This window comes from Pseudophryne corroboree, chromosome 8 (genome assembly GCF_028390025.1).
Source record: "Pseudophryne corroboree isolate aPseCor3 chromosome 8, aPseCor3.hap2, whole genome shotgun sequence".
In the NCBI taxonomy this organism is placed as follows: Eukaryota; Metazoa; Chordata; class Amphibia; order Anura; family Myobatrachidae; genus Pseudophryne; species Pseudophryne corroboree.
In genome coordinates, this window is record NC_086451.1 from 380774393 (window position 1) to 380794863 (window position 20471).

The following is a 20471-nucleotide window of genomic DNA, read 5'->3' on the forward strand; positions in this document are numbered from 1 at the left end:
TCTCCTACACGCCCCTGTCGTTTTTAAAAAAAATTCTGCACCACCAAATTAATTGTGTGTGCAAAAGATGGGATGTGCTAGAATTTGCCCAGATGTAATACACGCACAATATTGGTGACGTCACATATCACAAATCCCCAGGAGAGTCTAAGTGGGGTAAGCCATTGTGCGATGATGTCCCTTAGTTTCCGTAAGAGGTTGTCAGCGGTGGGCCTCTTACGGAAACTGGTGATTCACAGTGTAGCCTGCCTAGGAACGAGTTGGCGTTTGTGAGATGCTGCTGCTAGTGCCGCTGCTGTTGTTGCTGCGGAAGGCAATACATCTACCCAGTGGGCTGTCACAGTCATGTAGTCCTTAGTTTGCCCTGCTCCACTTGTCCACATGTCCGTGGTTAAGTGGAAAGTGGGTACAACCACATTTTTGAGGACACTTTTCTTAATGTCCCTGTACAGTCCGGGAATTGCTTGCCTAGTGAAGTGGAATCTAGATGGGATTTGGTACCAGGAACACAGTACGTCCACCAACTGTCTAAATCCCACTGCATTAATGGCGAATACCGGATGCACGTTAACACCAGCATAGTTGTTATGGCCTCAGTAAACTTTGCAACAGAGTGACTGCAGTCATATTTCATCTTCCTCGCAAAGGACTGTTGGACAGCCAATTGCTTAGTTAAAGTGGTCTTCCGGCTTCCTCTCTCGGATGTCGATCAACTCCCAGCAGCAACAACAGCAGCGGCAGCAGTAGTCGTAGCACTCAAGGATCCTTCGGAGGAATCCCGGATAGGAGAGGACTCATCAGTCATACCAGTGACATGGCCTGCAGGACTACTGACATTACTGACTGAGTAGGAAATTGATGTTGAGGGAGTTGGTGGTGTGGATTGCAGGAGCTTGGATACAACAGGAAAAAGGGATTTAGGTGTCAGTGGACTGCTTACGGTATTACCCAAAGTTTCTGAACTTGACAATGACTTATGATGAATGCACTGCAGGTAACGTATAACGGAGGATGTTCCTAGGTGGTTAACGTCCTTACCCCATCTCATTAAGGATTGACAAAGGCAACACATGGCTTGACATCTGTTGACCGGATTTGTGGAGAAATAATTCCACAACGAAGAGGTGGCTTTTTTGGTATTTTGCCCAGGCATGACAATGGGCTTTTTCATCCCATGGTCAACAACTGTTTCCACTGGTGCCTTATTCAAACAAACCACATCACCATCAGAATCCTCATTGTCAACTTCTTCCTCAGCGCCAGCTACACCAATATCCTCCTCATCCTGGTGTATTTTTACAGTGACGACATCCTCAATCTCAATATCGCAACTGGACTGGCGGTGGTCCTTCCAGCACTTGCAGAGGATGTGAAAATGGCGGTAGGCGCCTCCTCTTCCCATACAGTCTTGGGAAGGTCAGGCCTAGACATCGCAACCACGGACACACTTGGACTCTCCTTGGGGATTTGTGATATCTCTGAACGCACAGTTGTTTATTCCTGTGCTTTAACAAGCTTAATTTTTTTAATTTTGCCAATTTTACTTTTCTCATCAGACAACTTCTTTTTTTTGGTTATTAATTTTTGCCTCTTGGATTTTACATGCACTCTATGACATTAGTCATCGTCCTTAGCAGACAACGTTGATGGAATTGCATCGTCAATGTCATGACTGGTGGCAGCAGCAGCTTCAGCACTAGTACTAGGAACTGGAAGTAGTTCCTAAACTTTCACTATTTTTTCCTCCACATTTTTGTTCTCCATTTCATAGGACAGCACACCTTTATGATTACAGCACACAGAACAGTGCCCCTTTATTTTCACAGCACCACTGTATTTTTACAGCATACAAGACAGGGCCAGTGTACCTTTATTTTAACAACAGCACCCTTGTATTTTTACAGCATACAAGACAGGGCCAGTGTACCTTTATTTTCACAGCACCCCTATATTTTTACAGCATACAGGACAGGGCCAGTGTACCTTTATTTTAACAACAGCACCCTTGTATTTTTACAGCATACAAGACAGGGCCAGTGTACCTTTATTTTCACAGCACCCCTGTATTTTTACAGCATACAGGACAGGGCCAGTGTACCTTTATTTTCATAGCACCTCTGTATTTTTACAGCATACAGGCCAGACAGGGGTATAGCCAGAACTTTGAGGGCCCCATATCAACATTTTGAAGCACCCCCCCATCCCATTGCTTCTAGAGAGACACTTCTCTGCAGCAGTAGTTAATTGTATGCCCTATAATAGTGCCCTAGTTCTTTTTCTGAACCATAGTAGAGCCTTATTTAATGTTATGGCCCATAGTAGTACCCTAGTTTCTTTTATGATTCGCAGTAGTGCTTAAGTTCACCCTATGTCACATTTCAGAGCTGCCAGTACACATTATGCCACACAGTACCCACAATTCACATAGTGATATATAGGGGCAGATGTATTAAGCCTGGAGAAGGGATAAAGAAGTGATAAAGCAGTGATAAGTGCAAGGTGATAAGTGCATCTTACAGGACAGGACCAGTGTACCTTTATTTTCACAGCACCCCTGTATTTGTACAGCATACAGGACAGGGCCAGTGTACCTTTATTTTCACAGCACCCTTGTAATTTTACAGCATACAAGACAGGGCCAGTGTATCTTTATTTTCACAGCACCCTTGTAATTTTACAGCATACAAGACAGGGCCAGTGTACCTTTATTTTCACAGCACTCCTGTATTTTTACAGCTTACAGGACAGGGCCAGTGTACCTTTATTTTCACAGCACTCCTGTATTTTTACAGCTTACAGGACAGGGCCAGTGTACCTTTATTTTCACAGCACCCTTGTAATTTTACAGCATACAAGACAGGGCCAGTGTACCTTTATTTTCACAGCACTCCTGTATTTTTACAGCATACAGGACAGGGCCAGTGTACCTTTAGTTTCACAACACCCCTGTATTTTTACAGTATACAGGACAGTGCCCCTGTACAGCACAGTGACAGGACACAACACCCATGTACAGCTGCAGCACCGCTATCAGCACAGGACACCAGTTACAGGATAGCACCCCTAACAGCACACAGGGCAACACCCCTAAAGAGCACACACTGATCCCACCCAACCCACCACCCACAGAGAGACAGAGGTCTGTCTCCCTCACTCTCCAAGTCTGGAGTGAAAATGGCGGCGACGCACGGCTCCTTATATGGAATCCAAAACCCCTGTGAATCCGACAGTGGGATGATGACGTTTTGACTTGTTCTGGGATCTGAGTCTGGCGGGAAGTCCCAAGCCGGACTTGGATCCAGGCCCGGATGCTGAAGTCCCGGGTGGGGTATTCGGATCTTGGAGATCTCAACCCGCTCATCTCTAGTACAAATAGATATATTTGTTAAATGTATCTGTTTTTTAACCTGCAGCTCAGTTCAATCCTAGTGGAGTCACAGGGCTTATAGATGCACGTGATCAAAGCGTACTAAGGTAAAGCGCACCAGTACAATTTACAGCAGAGTTCATCGCAACATACAGCAGCATGCCCGTATACACAGTCACTTATACTGCACACCCAGTACTGCAGATTATAGTGCAGCATACAGCAGCGTGCCCCCACACAGTCACTTATACACAGTCGCTTATAAGTACAGCAGAGTATAGAGCAGCATACCAGATGCTTGCCTTTACACATAGTCACTTATAAGTACAACAGAGTATAGCGCAGTATACCAGAAGCGTGCCCCCTATACACAGTCACTTAAAAGTACAGCAGAGTACAGCAGAGTATAGCGCAGTATACCAGAAGCATGCCCTTTATACACAGTCACTTTTAAGTACTGCCAGTACAGCAGAGTACAGCACAGCATTCCGTGTGCATCAGTGAAATAGCGCAGAGTCCTGGCCGCAGTGCCTTATATACGTAGAATCCAATCCTGCGAGAATCCGACACTGGGAATTTGAGGACTCAGATTCCCAATGTTTGGAGCGATCCCGATTCAAAGGAATTTGGACCGCTTATTTCTAATTTAGGGCTTTCTTCAGATTTGTTAGCAAACCACAAAAGCACACTAATGGGCAAAACCATGTTGCACTGCAAGTGGGGCATAGGCATACCTCCCTACTGTCCCGATTTTCACGGGACAGTCCCTTTTTTTGGGACTGTCCCGCTGTCCCACCGGCGGACCGCAGTGTCTCGCGGTGGGTGAGGGGGCAGTTGGGAGACTCCTGACACTCGCTGCTCTGCTTAGCAGAGCAGCGGTGAATAGATGCTGTGCACATGCGCATAGCATCTATTCAGTGAAGATAGAGGCACTGGGGGCATGCCAGCGGCTCACAGAGTGCTGGTCATGGCGCCTTTACTGAGAGTAAACGGGGGCGTGATTTGCGATCCCTGTACTTCCGTGAGGCCACGCCCTTTCATTTCGACCACGCCCCCTTTTCCAGCACTGGAGTCCCGCTTGTGGATCCTCAAATGTTGGGAGGTATGCAGATGTAACATGTGCACAGAGATTTAGATTTGGGTGGGGTGTATTCAAACTGAAATCTAAGCAGGCAATATTTACCCTGCACAGAAGCAATATAACCCACCCAAATCTAAATCTCTCTGCACATGTTACATCTGCCCCAACATGGTTTTGTGTGTCATAAGTGTGCTTTTTGGATTGCTAACAAACCTGAATAACTTCCTTGGTACTAACATATTTTAAGCAATTTCAACCACAGTTTCAGGCATGTGCACTAGCAGTGGAACAAGATCTTACAGATATGCTGACGTGTCCTGGACTTTCCAGATATGTCTCATATACAGAATTTTCAAACGATATACTGACAGCACTGGACTTTCAAATCTTTCAATAGCTTTAGACAAACAGCACATAACAGTATGTAGCAATAAAATGTGGGATAAGCACCATTTTGTTTAATACCATCACACTTTGTCTACCTGATATGTCCTTGCTTTATAGTTGCTCTGTTTCACCCATTGTTGCTGAGCACAATGAGTACCATACATATCACAATATTAATACCAGTCATGGAAGATTAAATAGAAGAGGCTGCTATTACAGTAATAACATGGAAATATGCTGCCTGTACTTTTCCACTGACTGGATTGAGAATCCATAACCCTATGCACCATCTCTCTTAGTAAATAATATAATATGTGAAATAGTGACCGTATACAAATCCAAAATATGGCAAGAGTATGAAAAAAGCTAATTTCAGTAATATATTAAATTTCATAAAAAATTAAACTATTCTGATTAGGAGCCTGAATTTGCAGGACTGCCTTTGAAATCAAAGCACTCTGTATTAGGGAGATATAAATGACTTCCAGATACTGTAGTAACATTGCTCCTAGACGGCATTTGTACACAGTGGTGCTTAACATACTGTATGTTATCGTACCAAAGCACTATAGTAGGAAGCATCGTTGCAATTTATTAATGTATGCAGGAGAGCAGGGGCGTATTAAAGGGTGTGATACTCGTTACTGTCAATCAAGATGCCGGCGGTCACATGACCAACCGCGTCATCTTGACTTTTATAATGCCGACAGCAGACAGGGTAATTAATTTACCCCTCGCCTGCCCACTGCCCTAACGCGCCTGGGGTGGCGGCTAGAGCTAAGGACACAGGGGGTGTCGGCTATGGCTAATCCCAGGGGTTGGTGGCTAGAGCTGAGAAGACAGGGGGGGTTGGCTTCGGCTAATCATAGAGGCTGGCTACTAAAGCTAAGGACACAGGTGGTGGTGGTGGCTACGGTTAATTCCAGGGGGTGACGGCTAGGGCTAAGGACACAGGGTGTGGTGGCTACGGCTAAGATCCCCAGTGGTGCCTAACCCTAACCCTCCCCTGGCCCTATCCCCTACCCCAATACTTACCATCAGGATGCCATCGCTCGGTGGTTCCAGCGCCGGGATTCTGAGTGGTGTCAGGATTCCAGTGTCGGTCACCTGACCGCCAGCATCCACAGCGCCGAGATGCTGACCGCATCCCATTTTAAGAGAGGGGGTCCATGTGCAGTTTCCATCCAGGCTCCCTCCTCACTAGCTGGCAGCACAGTGATTCTGTCTGCACTAGGGTCACTAGGAGTCCCTAGCACTGTGCCAGAGTCTAGTGCGCAGGTGTCCGGTGAAATGGCGCGGTGGTCATTTTCTCAATTATTTTCTTTCTGCACATGCACGAAATGACATTATGATATGGCATTATGTCTTTTTTTTAAATCAGATGTTGCAGTTCCCACAAGAGAAAATGGGTGTCACTCCGAGTTGATCGCACGCTGCAAGTTTTTGCAGCCCGTGCGATCAACTAGACGCTGCCTATGGGGGAGTGTATTTTTGCATAGCAAGGCTGCGATCGCTTTTGCAGACGAGCTATGCAAAAACATTTTGTGCAGTTTCTAAGTAGGTCTGGACTTACACACTGCGATGACTTCAGCGTCTCAGGTCCCGGAATTGACGTCAGACATCCACCCACCAAATGCCTCGACATGCCTGCGTTCGGATCTCCACTCCCCGAAAACGGTCAGTTGACGCCCCGGAACGCCTTCCTCCTGTCAATCACGGTGCGATTGCGGCAGCGATCGTTTTCTTCTTTAATTCAGTCACTGCCCGGCGTTGCCCGGCGCCGGGCAGCGACGCGCCTGCGCATTGCGTCCGCTGCACATGCACATTCCGAACCCATTCGCTTGGCTGCGAAAAAAATCAGCGTGCAAACGGGTCAGAATGACCCCCTATATGGGGATATAATACTCTGAGGCGTTTAAGAGGCAGCAGGAGAAATCTGTGATTTTGCTGCAATATCCCTTTGGTAAATTGCTTGAAGCAGACGAAAAATGCCTGAAAAAGGCGTTATCACTGCCTGTTCAATAGACCAATAGACCATTAAGACTTAAACAGTTAATAAACTCACATTAGAATATGTCAAATGCAAACTTGTGGAAAAACTGAAGCCAAAAACAAAAAAGAGTGCAAGCGAGGACAATGTGCCTATAGCAGAGTCTGTATGAAAGACATTCAGAGCTATTGACAGGAAAGCGACACATGTGAACGTATTATGTGCTAGAAACCTGGGGAGCTTGGAAAGCTAGAATGAGTCAGCTGAAGAAGCAACGTACTCAACAGAAGCCAAAAGCAGAGCTGTAACTAGACTTTATTGGTGCCCCCCCCATTTTTTCAATAGGGACACAAGGAACGTCCCAGATTAAACCCATGCTATGATGCCCCTTTCCACATTATATATATATATATATATGTATAGATGTTCGGCGGCACTCAGGAAAATAAATCACACAGACGCAGCCACTTGAAGCAAGCCAAGTGGCTGCGTCTGTGTGATTTATTTTCCTGAGTGCCGCCGAACATCTATACATGTCTGGCAGCTTTGCTGCATCTATCGGAGGGCAACAGGGACAGTAAAGTTTCTATTAGTGAGTGCCGGATCCCATAGGAACTATATATATATATATATATATATATATACTGTCAAAGTCGAAAATATTATAGACACACTCATCACGTACAAACACCACACAGATGGCCTCCGTGCAGATGCTTGTTCTGCTGTGTGTACACATACTCGCAATCTACGTATAATCGCTCATGCGGTCCTGTGTGTTAGCACGTGGTATGAGTAAATACGGTAACATACGCATTCGCACAGAAAAGCCACAAAAGCCATATTCAATATTTTACCCATAAAGTGCATAACTCACACACTGTCTGTACATCCTTCAATAGCAAGTTACTGTTCACACCCTAATTAATCAAACCTCTCATACGCATAGAAAGGCGATTCACAAATAGTGTCTTGAATGTATCAGACTGTCTTGTTTACGCAGAGCTTTGTAATCATGGAACATAGACCCTGGCTCTATGGGAAAGATAAATACCATTGTTTGCCCCCCATTGTTCTAGAGTTGTCCAGTATCTGTTGAAGACAGCAGATACTGGACTGTCATTGTTTTGCTCGAAGCCAGGACAAACAAGAAGACAATATTCTACCCAAAACACAAGCCAGAAACCTTGCTTGTACAAATAACTTGAAAAAAACTTGATCAACAACTTACAAAAGCCCATACCAGACATTTATATATCAGAGGTATAACATTTATAGTCTAAACTCATGGTAATATATGTGTACTTCATAACTAATTGTAATAGCAGGAATGTATGTGTGGGTGTATATATATATATATATATATATATATATATATGTATATCTTGAGGATGGAAATGGATAATCATATCATGTGTGGGATCATATTGTTCAGGGTCACATAAGCAGTAATCTGGCGGGTATAAGGATATTGTTGCATATTGCAACAATAAGTTATTAGTAATACCAGATTTATGTATGATTAATGTGGTGGGTTTAACTGGTCATGGGGCGGGAACACAGATGTAAACAACAGTAATCACATCTCAAGACTTAGCCATCGCCCACCGCTTCAGCTGACCAATGATCCCCAGTGCACAGGATATGTCCCACCCCCCAACCAATGGAAGAAGAGCATACAGTGTCTATTGTATCATGAACTGGACAAATGTATAAAAAGCCAAGCTGCCTGGCTGGTCACACACATTCTCTGAGGGTCATCTATCCAGATTGACTGAGGACCGGATCCGGGTGGCGCTTGCGAACAAACATATGTATCATTGATTGTAGCCTGTATCTCTTATTGTGATTGTAATAATATTGTAGCCCCCTTTTAGTAAATAACTGTTGGTGGGTCGAATCCCAACATATTTAAATACAATTGGTGTCATTTTCCTTTCCTGCTAGGGGTTATAAAGTGTATTCCGTCTCACGTGTAGCTACTCCGTGCTTACAGTGTGACGGCGTGCTTATGCAACGTGTACGCATCTGTTAGGGGTTACACACACACGCTTAGCGGTCGCAGCGGCCTTCACAAATATAAGTTAAAGGTAATCAGCTTTAACAATTGTCGGCTCAGTCCGGTTTTTCACACACTCATAGACTTGCAGACCATAGCAGACTTTGATCTATCAGCAAAGGGTGGAGACGCATCTTTAAGTAAAACCTTTCCCAGGTTGCTTGGGTGTTTTAAAACCCTCTTTTGTGCTGTTAGATCACGTCTGCTGATGGAACCCGGAGGAAACAGGAAAAATGCTTTTTAAAATCTGTGTGTAAAATTTTTGGCGCCAAAAGCGTACTCAAAGCGTACCAATACTTTGCATACTCTCTCACATATTGTCGCCATAGGTTATTACAGTCATTATAGATCTGTGTGAAATCGGATACATTTGTTTGCTATATAAATATTTGAAATAGTGTATTAAGGGTGTAATTATAAATCACAAAACGCAGTTCTGGCCTGGTCGTTAAGGTTTATACAGAACAAGTGTGGGTTGTGTTAGCGAGCGATAGTAGTTTTATTGCTCACATTTATCGTGTGGTTTTATTGTGATGCACGTTTGTACATGTGGTACGGACAAAGTACAGGAGCGCGCACGTAGCGTAAAGGCACGCATGGTTGCGTGTTTATGCAAGGTTGCGTAGGATTGCGGGCATAAAGTAAAACCACGCGATAGTTGTTCAATTTAAAGCGGGATTACATTTAATACAAATAGCACATAACTATCCGATTTCAAAAGTAGATTAATATAATATTTTGTTTAAACTGTACTACCTCTGGGATAATACTACTAGTCAAAGGGAGTGATATTTTCTGTACAGAAAATAAAAACACTGTGTATTTGAGTGAGTGAAAGTAGGAGTGGATGTATTGAACCCCGAGGAGAATTCGGGATCCCGTAGTGAACACTGGGTTAGTAGAGGCCCGGTGGCGTAAGGACTACTACCTTACGTGAATACAAACAGAGAAATACGCAAATCGTGAGGAGATTTGCAGAGGAGCGTAATAGGGAATTGTGAATTGTGAAAAATAAGTATTGTGAATTGAAGTAAAGGTTTTTTGTTACGCTCCGGCTGAGGAGCGCAGCTTGTGGATTCGACTCCCGCGATTGTAGGGCATATAGATAACTAGTATCTATAGGCTGCGCAATTGAACCGCACGTCCATGTGTTCTACACAGCACAACATGATACTATTGTGTCATATGCGCTGTGGAAAAGCATACGCAGATGTGATTGTGTAAACAAAGGGGTTTTTGCTGATTACGTCAGGAAATCTCCCTGGTGGAAGTCCATTGGAAAGGGTGAACAACAGTAATCGAATTTTTCTGTTTTTCACCCTACAAAAATTCCAGTGGAAAGATACCGAAAGAAATTATGGTGCTGTAAGGTCTGATAGGGCCCTAGGTTGGGTACATTGCCTTCCACTATCGACAGTGTATCGCAGTACTGGCCAACGTGGGCAAGAGCGGGTGAAGAGTGCTCGGAGGACTTTCACCGTCTGCTTGCATTGTGTATTTTGGTGGTGTTTGTGGGAAAGGACCCACAATGGGAGCCAGTTGCTCAAGTGAGAGATGTTCAAAAGCCAGGGTTCAGGCAGAAGAAGTGCGGCCCAGGGGGTCAGCAAGGTTATAATGTGTGGGAAATATGGTCCACACGCGGAGGCTTACTGCAATGAATGGGTACGTATGACTGCTGATGATAGGGCATCATTCCCTGGGATGGGTACTTTTGAACCAGAGGTAATGCAGAATGTAAAGATTAGAATATGTCTTATCAAATCTAGGAAACAAAGGATCAGACATAACGACTGTTTAAATATATGGCAACAAGAGGGGGAGGTGCAAAGGGAACTGGCTCGCACAGCAGATTCCAAACCTAGCAGGAAAACTATTGCAAACACACCATTACCGACTCATGTCGAAGGGGAGAAATTGGCTACAACCAATGGTATATCTGTAAATGATAGTAAAATGCAAAATCAATGTGTTATCCCTAACCCTTGCAAGTTGTATCCTGTTTTGAATTCTCTCCAATGTTATAGGTCACAGGAAGATGAAGGATCCAGCCTAATCTCAGCTCTCATTCAGGCAGTCACCTTACAGGAAACTCAGGTGGGCCCGGCCCAACCAGTAAGAGCAGTAACAGTGTCTCCCACTGAAAGGACTGGTGAGATCACAGCCATCGGTAAGTGTGAGACTGTTCATTACACAGAGACAATAACACCTCACAGTGAGCAAATTAGGAATGGTTGGGTTACATCCTGTCTTGGAAATAGTAACTCCCAATGGGAGAACCGATAGTCAGGGAGTAACACTCACCAGGAATACTGCAATGTATTGCCCGTGGACCAGATCAGAACTGCGGTCAATCATTTCAGAATTTCCCAATCCCCGGAAGCATTTAGACAGATGTCAGAAGTATATTAAGGATCTGGGTAATGCCCATGAACCTACAAACCAAGATTGGTGGAAACTCTTGAAAGCGTGCCTACCCCCTAATATTGACACCCACAAATTTATCACAGAGTGTAAAATAGAGTCAGACGATCTTCTGACTGACGAATCCAATCAGGAGAACGTGGAACAAATTAACATACAACTAGGATTGTATTTCCCCACTGCTATTAAGTGGAGCAAAATTTTCTCCATAAAACAGAGAGAAAATGAAATGACATCTGAATATTTCCATAGGGCTTTGCAAATAATGGCTAGATACACTGGGGTATCGGATATAGGGAACAATGCGAATTACAGGGAGGTGGCTGTCTCTGTGCTAATGGACGGGCTCAATAAGGCATTGAGGGTCAGGGTGCAAACATCTTTGCCTAATTGGAGAGGGGTCACAGTAGATAATCTCAGAGAGTGCGTTATTGAACATCACAAGAATATCGCTATATGCAGAGATCAACAAGAGAAGAGGTTGAGGACTGTAAGTATACAGGCTCTTACAGCAAAGTCCCATATGCCTAAACCCCAGACCCTTGATGTTTGGAAAAGACCAAGACTATGTTACATTTGTAGAAAGAAAGGACATTTTGCCAGAGATTGTAGGAGTAGTAGGACACATAGTCAATATAGATCCCCTAGACCAGAACACGAGCCACATTATTAAACACATAGACGGGACCAAGGGACATATAGTAAGGAATCACAAGCCATATAGAAAATACAAATTCGGCTAATGGGAAGAACGAAATAAATGCAACATTACCCTTTGACAAAACTTGCTGGGGTTAAGATGGGGCCTCTAAAGCTTTGCTTCTTTGTCTAGCAGAAATGGCCCCTGACTAACGTAACAGAAACTTTGTTAAATATGATATACATATAATGTGCTCCCGCTCAGGAAGTACAAAGTATGTTAGACACCCGCGAAGACTAATGTTGCATTTCACTGTTCTAGATTCATGTCCATCACAGGTAGAGGAAATTGTCTCGCAAAAATACCGGGTTCCCTATGAACTTAGGATGGACAGGACACTGGATTGATGGCTGGGATAGTCCCAATAGCGATGCAACAAACACAGAATTTTTTTTAAGGGGAGTAGACCAAGTAGAGAATCACTTCCCCGTAGTGCCCAATCCAATTGTCATTTTTATAACATCTTCTTTACCTCTACAAACTTATCTATTACCAACCTCTATGTCATTGTTCTTCACAAGTTTCCTCTCCATCTCTTACGTTCACCTACAGGAGGGTCCAATACATGGACCCGATTACAGCTCAAACACCACATGCCTAATCGGTCTTTCAGAGTTCTACCCGAACCCAGTATATCTCACCAGCACAATGGCACCAATATGACTGCAGTGTGCCTTGTCATGCACAAAGGGTGGAGAATGGGAATACTGGTGAAGGGAGATTGTGTACAGACACTGATATGCATGATGGTGTGACAGCCTGTTGGTGAATGGTAAACCTGACATTTTCTTTTTTTTATTTCCCTCTCTTCTCTCATCCAGAGATGTTTTTACTTCACACAACTGATAACATGAAATAGTTAAATTGAAATGCAAAATTTGTGTTCCCTACAGGAAAGGGCAGTCTGGAAGGCGAAGGGATATGGTCAGGAGTCCTCAGGACTTTGGACAGATGGACACGGTAAGCCAGTGGCCCCCAGAGCATGTCTCCCAAGCCTAGCTGAGGTGGCACACGGTCTGACACATCTGGGCAAGGAAGGTATGTGCAAGCTGGTAAGAGCCTACTGGAGTGCACCAGGGTTCTCTTCTCATGCAGGTAAGAAAGCAATGTCATGTCTTACTTGCTTGAGGAAGAATGTTGGTAAGGCAATACCAACGGAGCCATCCCATATCCCTCCTACAGACGGACCCATTCAGGTAATACAAATCGACTTCATACAGTTACCACCCTGTAGGAATTTAAAATATGTATTAGTATGTACTGATGTGTTTTCAAACTGGGTAGAAGCATTCCCCGCTGCCACCAATACTGCTGTGTTCACTGCAAAGAAAATCATGCATGAATTTGTGTGCAGATATGGTATCCCTAGAATGATTGAAAATGATAGGGGTACCCATTTTACAGGTGAAGTCTTTCAGGTCATGTGCAAACTGATGGGTATTAATAGCAAGCTGCATACTCCGTACCGGCCACAGGCGAGTGCGAAGGTGGAGAGAATGAACAGCACTATTAAGAATAAATTGAGCAAAGTGATGGCTGAAATTGGATTATTGTGCCCAGAGGCCTTACCATTAGTGTTGTACAGCATCAGAACCACTCCCAGGCCACCGCTTAACTTATCACCCTTCAAAGTTCATTTTGGTCGACAACCACATGTAATGATAGACCCCCAGGATGATTTGAAGTGCAATAACAAAATAATTGTGTAACATTTGGTTAGGATGAGCCAGCAGCTGAGAAATCAACAAAGGAATCTAAAGCTGGTGATTCCAGACCTACCGAACAGTAATTGTCATGACATTGAGCCTGGGGATTATGTGATGATTCGAAATTTTTTACACTCAGGTTGCCTCATAGACAGGTGGGAAGGACCGTATCAAGTTTTGTTGACCAGCACGACAGCACTAAAAGTTGCAGAGAGAGAGACTTGGGTCCACTCGTCCCACTGCAAGAAGGTCGCTGACCCGGAGAAAACTCGTGACAAAGAGCAAGGTGAAGAGAACCTCGTATCACTAGAGAATTTGTGTCGGGAAAGCTGAGAGGTAGGACTGTTGAGACGGCACCTGAGTGCGGAGAACAACAAAATCAAAAACGGTTGTTGTACCATTTTTCTTTTTGCACCTCACCCCCACTGCATTTTTCTTTTATTTTGTTCCCTTCTTATTTTTCTTTGCTCCTTAACGAAATGGATCTACCTCAAGAGACTGCGTTTCTGTTTTTTCTGGTAACTCTGTTTTTGATCAGGACAATATGTTTTTGTGAGGGTCCCAGAGACGTTGAGCAAGAATCTGGAATGGGTTCTGATGGCGAGTACGGATTTGTAGGATCTCAGGAGTAGCACATCACTCTAGTAAAAGCTGGTATCAGTAAGCGATCTGGTAGTCACGGGGCTCGGAGGCAATGTGAAGGGTTATTGTCTGATGAATATTGTATATGTAAGCATTGCGAGAACATAGTCGAAGATGGGTGCATCCAGAGATGTCAGGCAAACAGTAATATCGACACTGACCGTCATCCATTGAGTGATTACCACTCATTAGTGGGTAAGGTCTTAAACCAAACAGAATATTGGGTGTGCTCACAGGTACCTCAAGGACAGAGTAAGTCGGGATTAGTGCCATACCCTTTAACGATAGATGAGGTACTCGAATTACGGGGTGGGAGACCGGTGGACAAAAAATTCAATATATCTAGGCCCCCTAGCTTGAAGCTCCACCAGTACCACGTAGATAGATCACTATTATGTTTTAATGTTTCCAATATCCGAAAACCAGGAAATTGGGAAGTGACTTGGAATAACCAGACAATGACCTTTTCACACAGAGCTGATAGGATTCCTATCTACTCTGAACTTGTACGCAAGATAGCCAATAGTGGAAAGTATTTCCGGGAACCAGTATACACGTGGGATCAAAACCATGTGGGTTGGAAAAGTGTCGCAGGGGTATTGTGCACACATCATCCAGCCCGCTACTTGTACTGAGCAAATGAGAGAACTAGGGATTGGTTTCTTTATAAGGAAGATTTGTGATAGGGTGTTGTTACATTTTGTCCCCTATGTTCTCCCAGATGATGCCTATTTCATATGTGGGAGGAAAGCGTACAAGTGGCTTACTCCGAGCTCTGAGGGGTTGTGCTATATTGGGAGAGTACTACCAGAGGTCATGACCATAACCCACGACAAAATGAAAGACGTTCAACGCAACGCTCAGACTCCTTATACTCATACCCATTATGAACACATCATTAAGACATACCTTATAGATAGAACAGAGCACGCAGCCTCTGATTTGATCCATGAATCCACCGGGATTCAGTTCCTACTCGAATTAGATATCACCCGTACTGCCAGAGGAACTATAAATTCTAAGTACATCCATGCGCTGGCGAACTTGATAGATAATATCACTGAGATGTATGATGACACCTTCAGGTATACAGGAAGGGAGTTACAAGCCTACAAGAAGGAGTTGATCCAGCACAGGATGGTCCTTAATTACGTTACGGCTGTGACAGGTGGGTACTGTGTTACCCTGGCAACTAAATATGGTGTGAAGTGCTGTACGTAAATATTAAGAATAGCACTGACGACCCCACGGAGATCATCGATCAAAAGATGGATGAGATCTTGCAGTTGAAGTGGGAGTTCAGGAGAAAGCACAACCTTACCTTGACGGCTGTGGATAATGAACTGACCGGCTGGGTCTCATGGTTAAACCCACGCAAATGGTTCTCAGGGTTAGGAGAGTGGGCACAGAATGTTATTATGAGTGTGGGAAAGTTTCTCCTTTGTATCCTGGGTGTTGTCATAATTATTGGCCTGATATTCAGGTGTGTTCGAATTTTGACGCGGCGCAAGCACAGCACAAATTTGATGAGTCTAAGGAGCGAGGGCATTGTTACAGCAGCAGATTTGATTTATGACCCATCTGTAGAAACAGTGTTATGATAAGGATTGCAAATGAATTTCATGGCTTGTTTCTTTCACCATTTTTCTCTGTCTCCCCCTCTACCCAGAAACATCCAACCGGAAAAGACGTCAACCCTACCCAAATATATGTGAATGTATTTTTTTATATGTGTCTTAGCCTCATCTCTGCAATCTCCAGTTAATGACACACATAGTCGACAGGTGTCATCCACATATAGTGGCACTCACATATGTTTCCCCTCCATGTATCATCAAATAAATGTGCTCCCCATTTGTTGGTATTAGAAGCCAAAAAGGTGAGGGTCAAAAGCCCTTACCCGAAAGGAGCTCGGTAGTGTTTGTTTGCCCAAGTACAGACCCTTAATATGGGATAAGAAGGATTTAATGTATACTTCGCAGCTTACTTAGAACATATACGGCACGATGATACAGGCCCCTCAGACATTGATTCATACATACATTCATTTTCCTATCCCACTAGGCTACACGTTTCCTACCTACAACTCTCTCCCGGTCATCCAAACTTTGTATATAATGTATAGATAATATTTTCAGTTTATTAGTTATGTGTGGCAGTTATTATTGACTGCCAAAGTGTGGACTGTCAAAGTCAAAATTATTATAGGCACACTCATCACGTACAAACACCACACAGATGGCCTCCCTGCGGGTGCTTGTTCTGCTGTGTGTACACATACTCGCAAGCTACGTATAATCGCTCACGCGGTCTTGCGTGTTAGCACGTGGTATGAGTAAATACGGTAACATATGCATTCACACAGAAAAGCCACAAAAGCCATATTCGATATTTTACCCATATAGTGCATAACTCACACACAGGTGGTCATTCCGAGTTGATCGCTCGCTGCCGATTTTCGCAGCGCAGCGATCAAGTGAAAAAAAAAATGGCAATTCTGCGCATGCGCATGGTACGCAGCGTGCATGCGCTAAGTACTTTCACACAAAACTTTGTAGTTTTACCCAAGCTCGAGCGACGTTTTTCAGTCGCTCGAGTGATCGTAGTATGATTGACAGGAAGTGGGTGTTTCTGGGCGGAAATTCAGCGTTTTCAGGGAGTGTGCTAAAAACCGCAGGCGTGCCAGGCAAAAATGCAGGAGTGGCTGGCCGAACGTAGGGCGTGTTTGTGAGGTCAAACCATGAACTAAAAAGACTGCATTCATCGCAAGATAGGAGTAGGTCTGGAGCTACTCAGAAACAGCATGACATTTTTCAGGCACAATTCTGCTAATCTTTCATTTGCACTTCTGCTAAGCTAAGATACACTCCCAGAGGGCGGCGGCCTAGCGTGTGCACTGCTGCTAAAAGCAGCTAGCGAGCGATCAACTAGGAATGAGGGCCACTGTCTGTACATCCTTCTTCAATAGCAAGTTACTGTTCACACCCTAATTAATCAAACCTCTCATACGCATAGAAAGGCGATTCACAAACAGTGTCTTGAATGTATCAGACTGTCTTGTTTACGCAGAGCTTTGTAATCATGGAACATGGACCCTGGCTCTATAGGAAAGATAAATACCATTGTTTGCCGCCCATTGTTCTAGAGTTGTCCAGTATCTGTTGAAGACAGCAGATACTGGACTGTCATTGTTTTACTAGAAGCCAGGACAAACAAGAAAACAATATTCTACCCAAAACACAAGCCAGAAACCTTGCTTGTACAAATAACTTGAAAAAAATTAGATCAACAACTTACAAAAGCCCATACCAGACATTTATATATCAGAGGTATAACATTTATAGTCTAAACTCATGGTAATATATGTATACTTCATAACTAATTGAAATAGCAGGAATGTATGTGTGGGTGTATATATATATATATATATGTGTGTGTGTATATATATATATATGTGTGTATATCTTGAGGATGGAAATAGATAATCATATCATGTGTGGGATCATATTGTTCAGGGTCATATAAGCAGTAATCCGGTGGGTATAAGGATATGGTTGCATATTGCAACAATAAGTTATTAGTAATACCAGATTTATGTATGATTAATGTGGTGGGTTTAACTGGTCATCTGGGAACACAGATGTAAACAACAGTAATCACATCTCAAGACTTAGCCATCGCCCACCGCTTGAGCTGACCAATGATCCCCAGTGCACAGGATATGTCCCACCTCCAAACCAATGGAAGAAGAGCATACAGTGTCTATTGTATCATGAACTGGACAAATGAATAAAAAGCCAAGCTGCCTGGCCGGTCACACACATTCTCTGAGGGTCATCTATCCAGATTGACTGGGGACCGGATCCGGGTGGCGCTTGCGAACAAACGTATGTATCATTGATTGTAGCCTGTATCGCTTATTGTGATTGTATTACTATTGTAACCCCCTTTTAGTAAATAACTGTTTTTGGGTCGGATCTCAACATATTTAAATACAATTGGTGTCATGTTCCTTTCCTGCTAGAGGTTATAAAGTGTATTCCACCTCACGTGTAGCTACTCCGTGCTTACAGCGTGACGGCGTGCTTACGCAACGTGTACGCATCTGTGAGGGGTTACACACACAGGCTTAGTGGTCGCAGCGGCCTGCACAAATATAAGTTAAAGGTATTGCTTTTTCTGTACTGTAAATTAATCAGCTTTAACAATATATATATATATATATATATATATATATATATATATATATATTTATAGCTGCACACACACATTTGTAGAACACTGCAATAAAATGGATTTGGACACATTCATGCACTTAACTTGAGAGCTTGTTGTTATTCAGTTACAATATGGTTTATTGAATAACACATTTCAATATGCTGCCATACCCAGGATTCAAACCTATAACCTGTTGCACACCAGTCAAACACCCTACTCATTGAGAACATCTATGTAGTGTGCAGCCATACATCCATTCCCTTGCAGCCACACACTATGTACTGTTTATCTGCTCAGCTGCGCTGCTTATCATATTTTCACAAAGTACAAGGTAAGCTTCAAATAAAATTATCTGGCTTAGAATTCAGTGAGAAGAGTGATTGACTGCAATGCCACAGGCAATGGGTATGAATCCTGGGTATGGCAGTATCTTGAAATGTAATAAAGGACAGTGTGACTGAATAACAAAGAGCTTTCAAGTTAAGTTTATGAATGCTGTATAGGTATTAGAGACAGAAGGGGTGGGGGTAGGATACAGGGGCGATCAGGAGATGCTGGGCTTCAAAAAGGGGGGAAGTTGCAAGTGAAAGTAATTAAAACAGATAATTGACAAGTGCCACCAACAGCGCACCCTACCCTGCAGCAATATGTGCAGTGGCACACTCCGCACACACCTAGTTACGGCCCTGGCCAAAAGTGCTCTAAAAGAAAATGATAAAATTTCAGGTATTCAGGCTGCCTGTAACACCAGAAAACATGGGCCAGCAGGTGGTTATAGGTGCCATTGCTATGGTGCCCAGAAGCTTTGGGTGACACAACTCTGGGGCCTTACTTAAATGCACCCAGATAATAAAGTTGTCTACTAGGTTTCCAGAATTGGCTGCTAAGAACTGTGTGGCATACTGTAATGTGATTTGGGGGCACTGTATGGCTGTTGCAAATGATGTTTGTACAGGTTTTGCTATTGCAGAGTTATATAGTCATACCACAGTGAATGAACACAGAGCTGGCCCTAATCAATACGATGCCCTAGGCAAGATTTTGGCTGGTGCCCCCAGCACAGCTGCTAGTTCTGCTTCTGACCCTGCACCCCTTTCCCATCACCCCTCAGTCATAGCAGTCCTCATTTTGGTGCTCCTACCCTCTATTTTTTAAATAGGAACAGTGCGCACATTCAGCGCGCAGCCCAAAAATGGGCATGTTCTTTTGGGAAGGGGCATGGCCACACAATAGTGCCCCCAATTCAAATTACGCCACACCATATTGCTCTTTATTCACATTCATGCCACAAATTAGTAATGCCTTTCTACACATAGGCCCTCATTCCGAGTCGTTCGCTCGGAAAGAATCTTCGCATCGCAGCGTTTTTCTACTTAGTACGCATGCGCAATGTTCGCACTGCGACTGCGCCAAGTAATTTTGCTATGAAGATAGTATTTTTACTCACGGCTTTTTCTTCGCTCCGGCGATCGTAGTGTGATTGACAGGAAATGGGTGTTACTGGGCGGAAACACGGCGTTTTATAGGCGTGTGGATAAAAACGCTACCGTTTCCGGAAAAAACGCGGGAGTGGCTGGAGAAACGGGGGAGTGTCTGGGCGAACGCTGGGTGTGTTTGTGACGTCAAACCAGGAACGACAAGCACTGAACTGATCGCAGATGCCGAGTAAGTCTGAAGCTACTCTGAAACTGCTAAGAAGTTTGTAATCGCAATATTGCGAATACATCGTTCGCAATTTTAAGAAGCTAAGATTCACTCCCAGTAGGCGGCGGCTTAGCGTGTGTAACTCTGCTAAAATCGCCTTGCGAGCGAACAACTCGGAATGAGGGCCATAATACAACAAAGTAATGCCCCTTACACATATGACATATTATTAATGTCCTTTTAAACATAATACGCC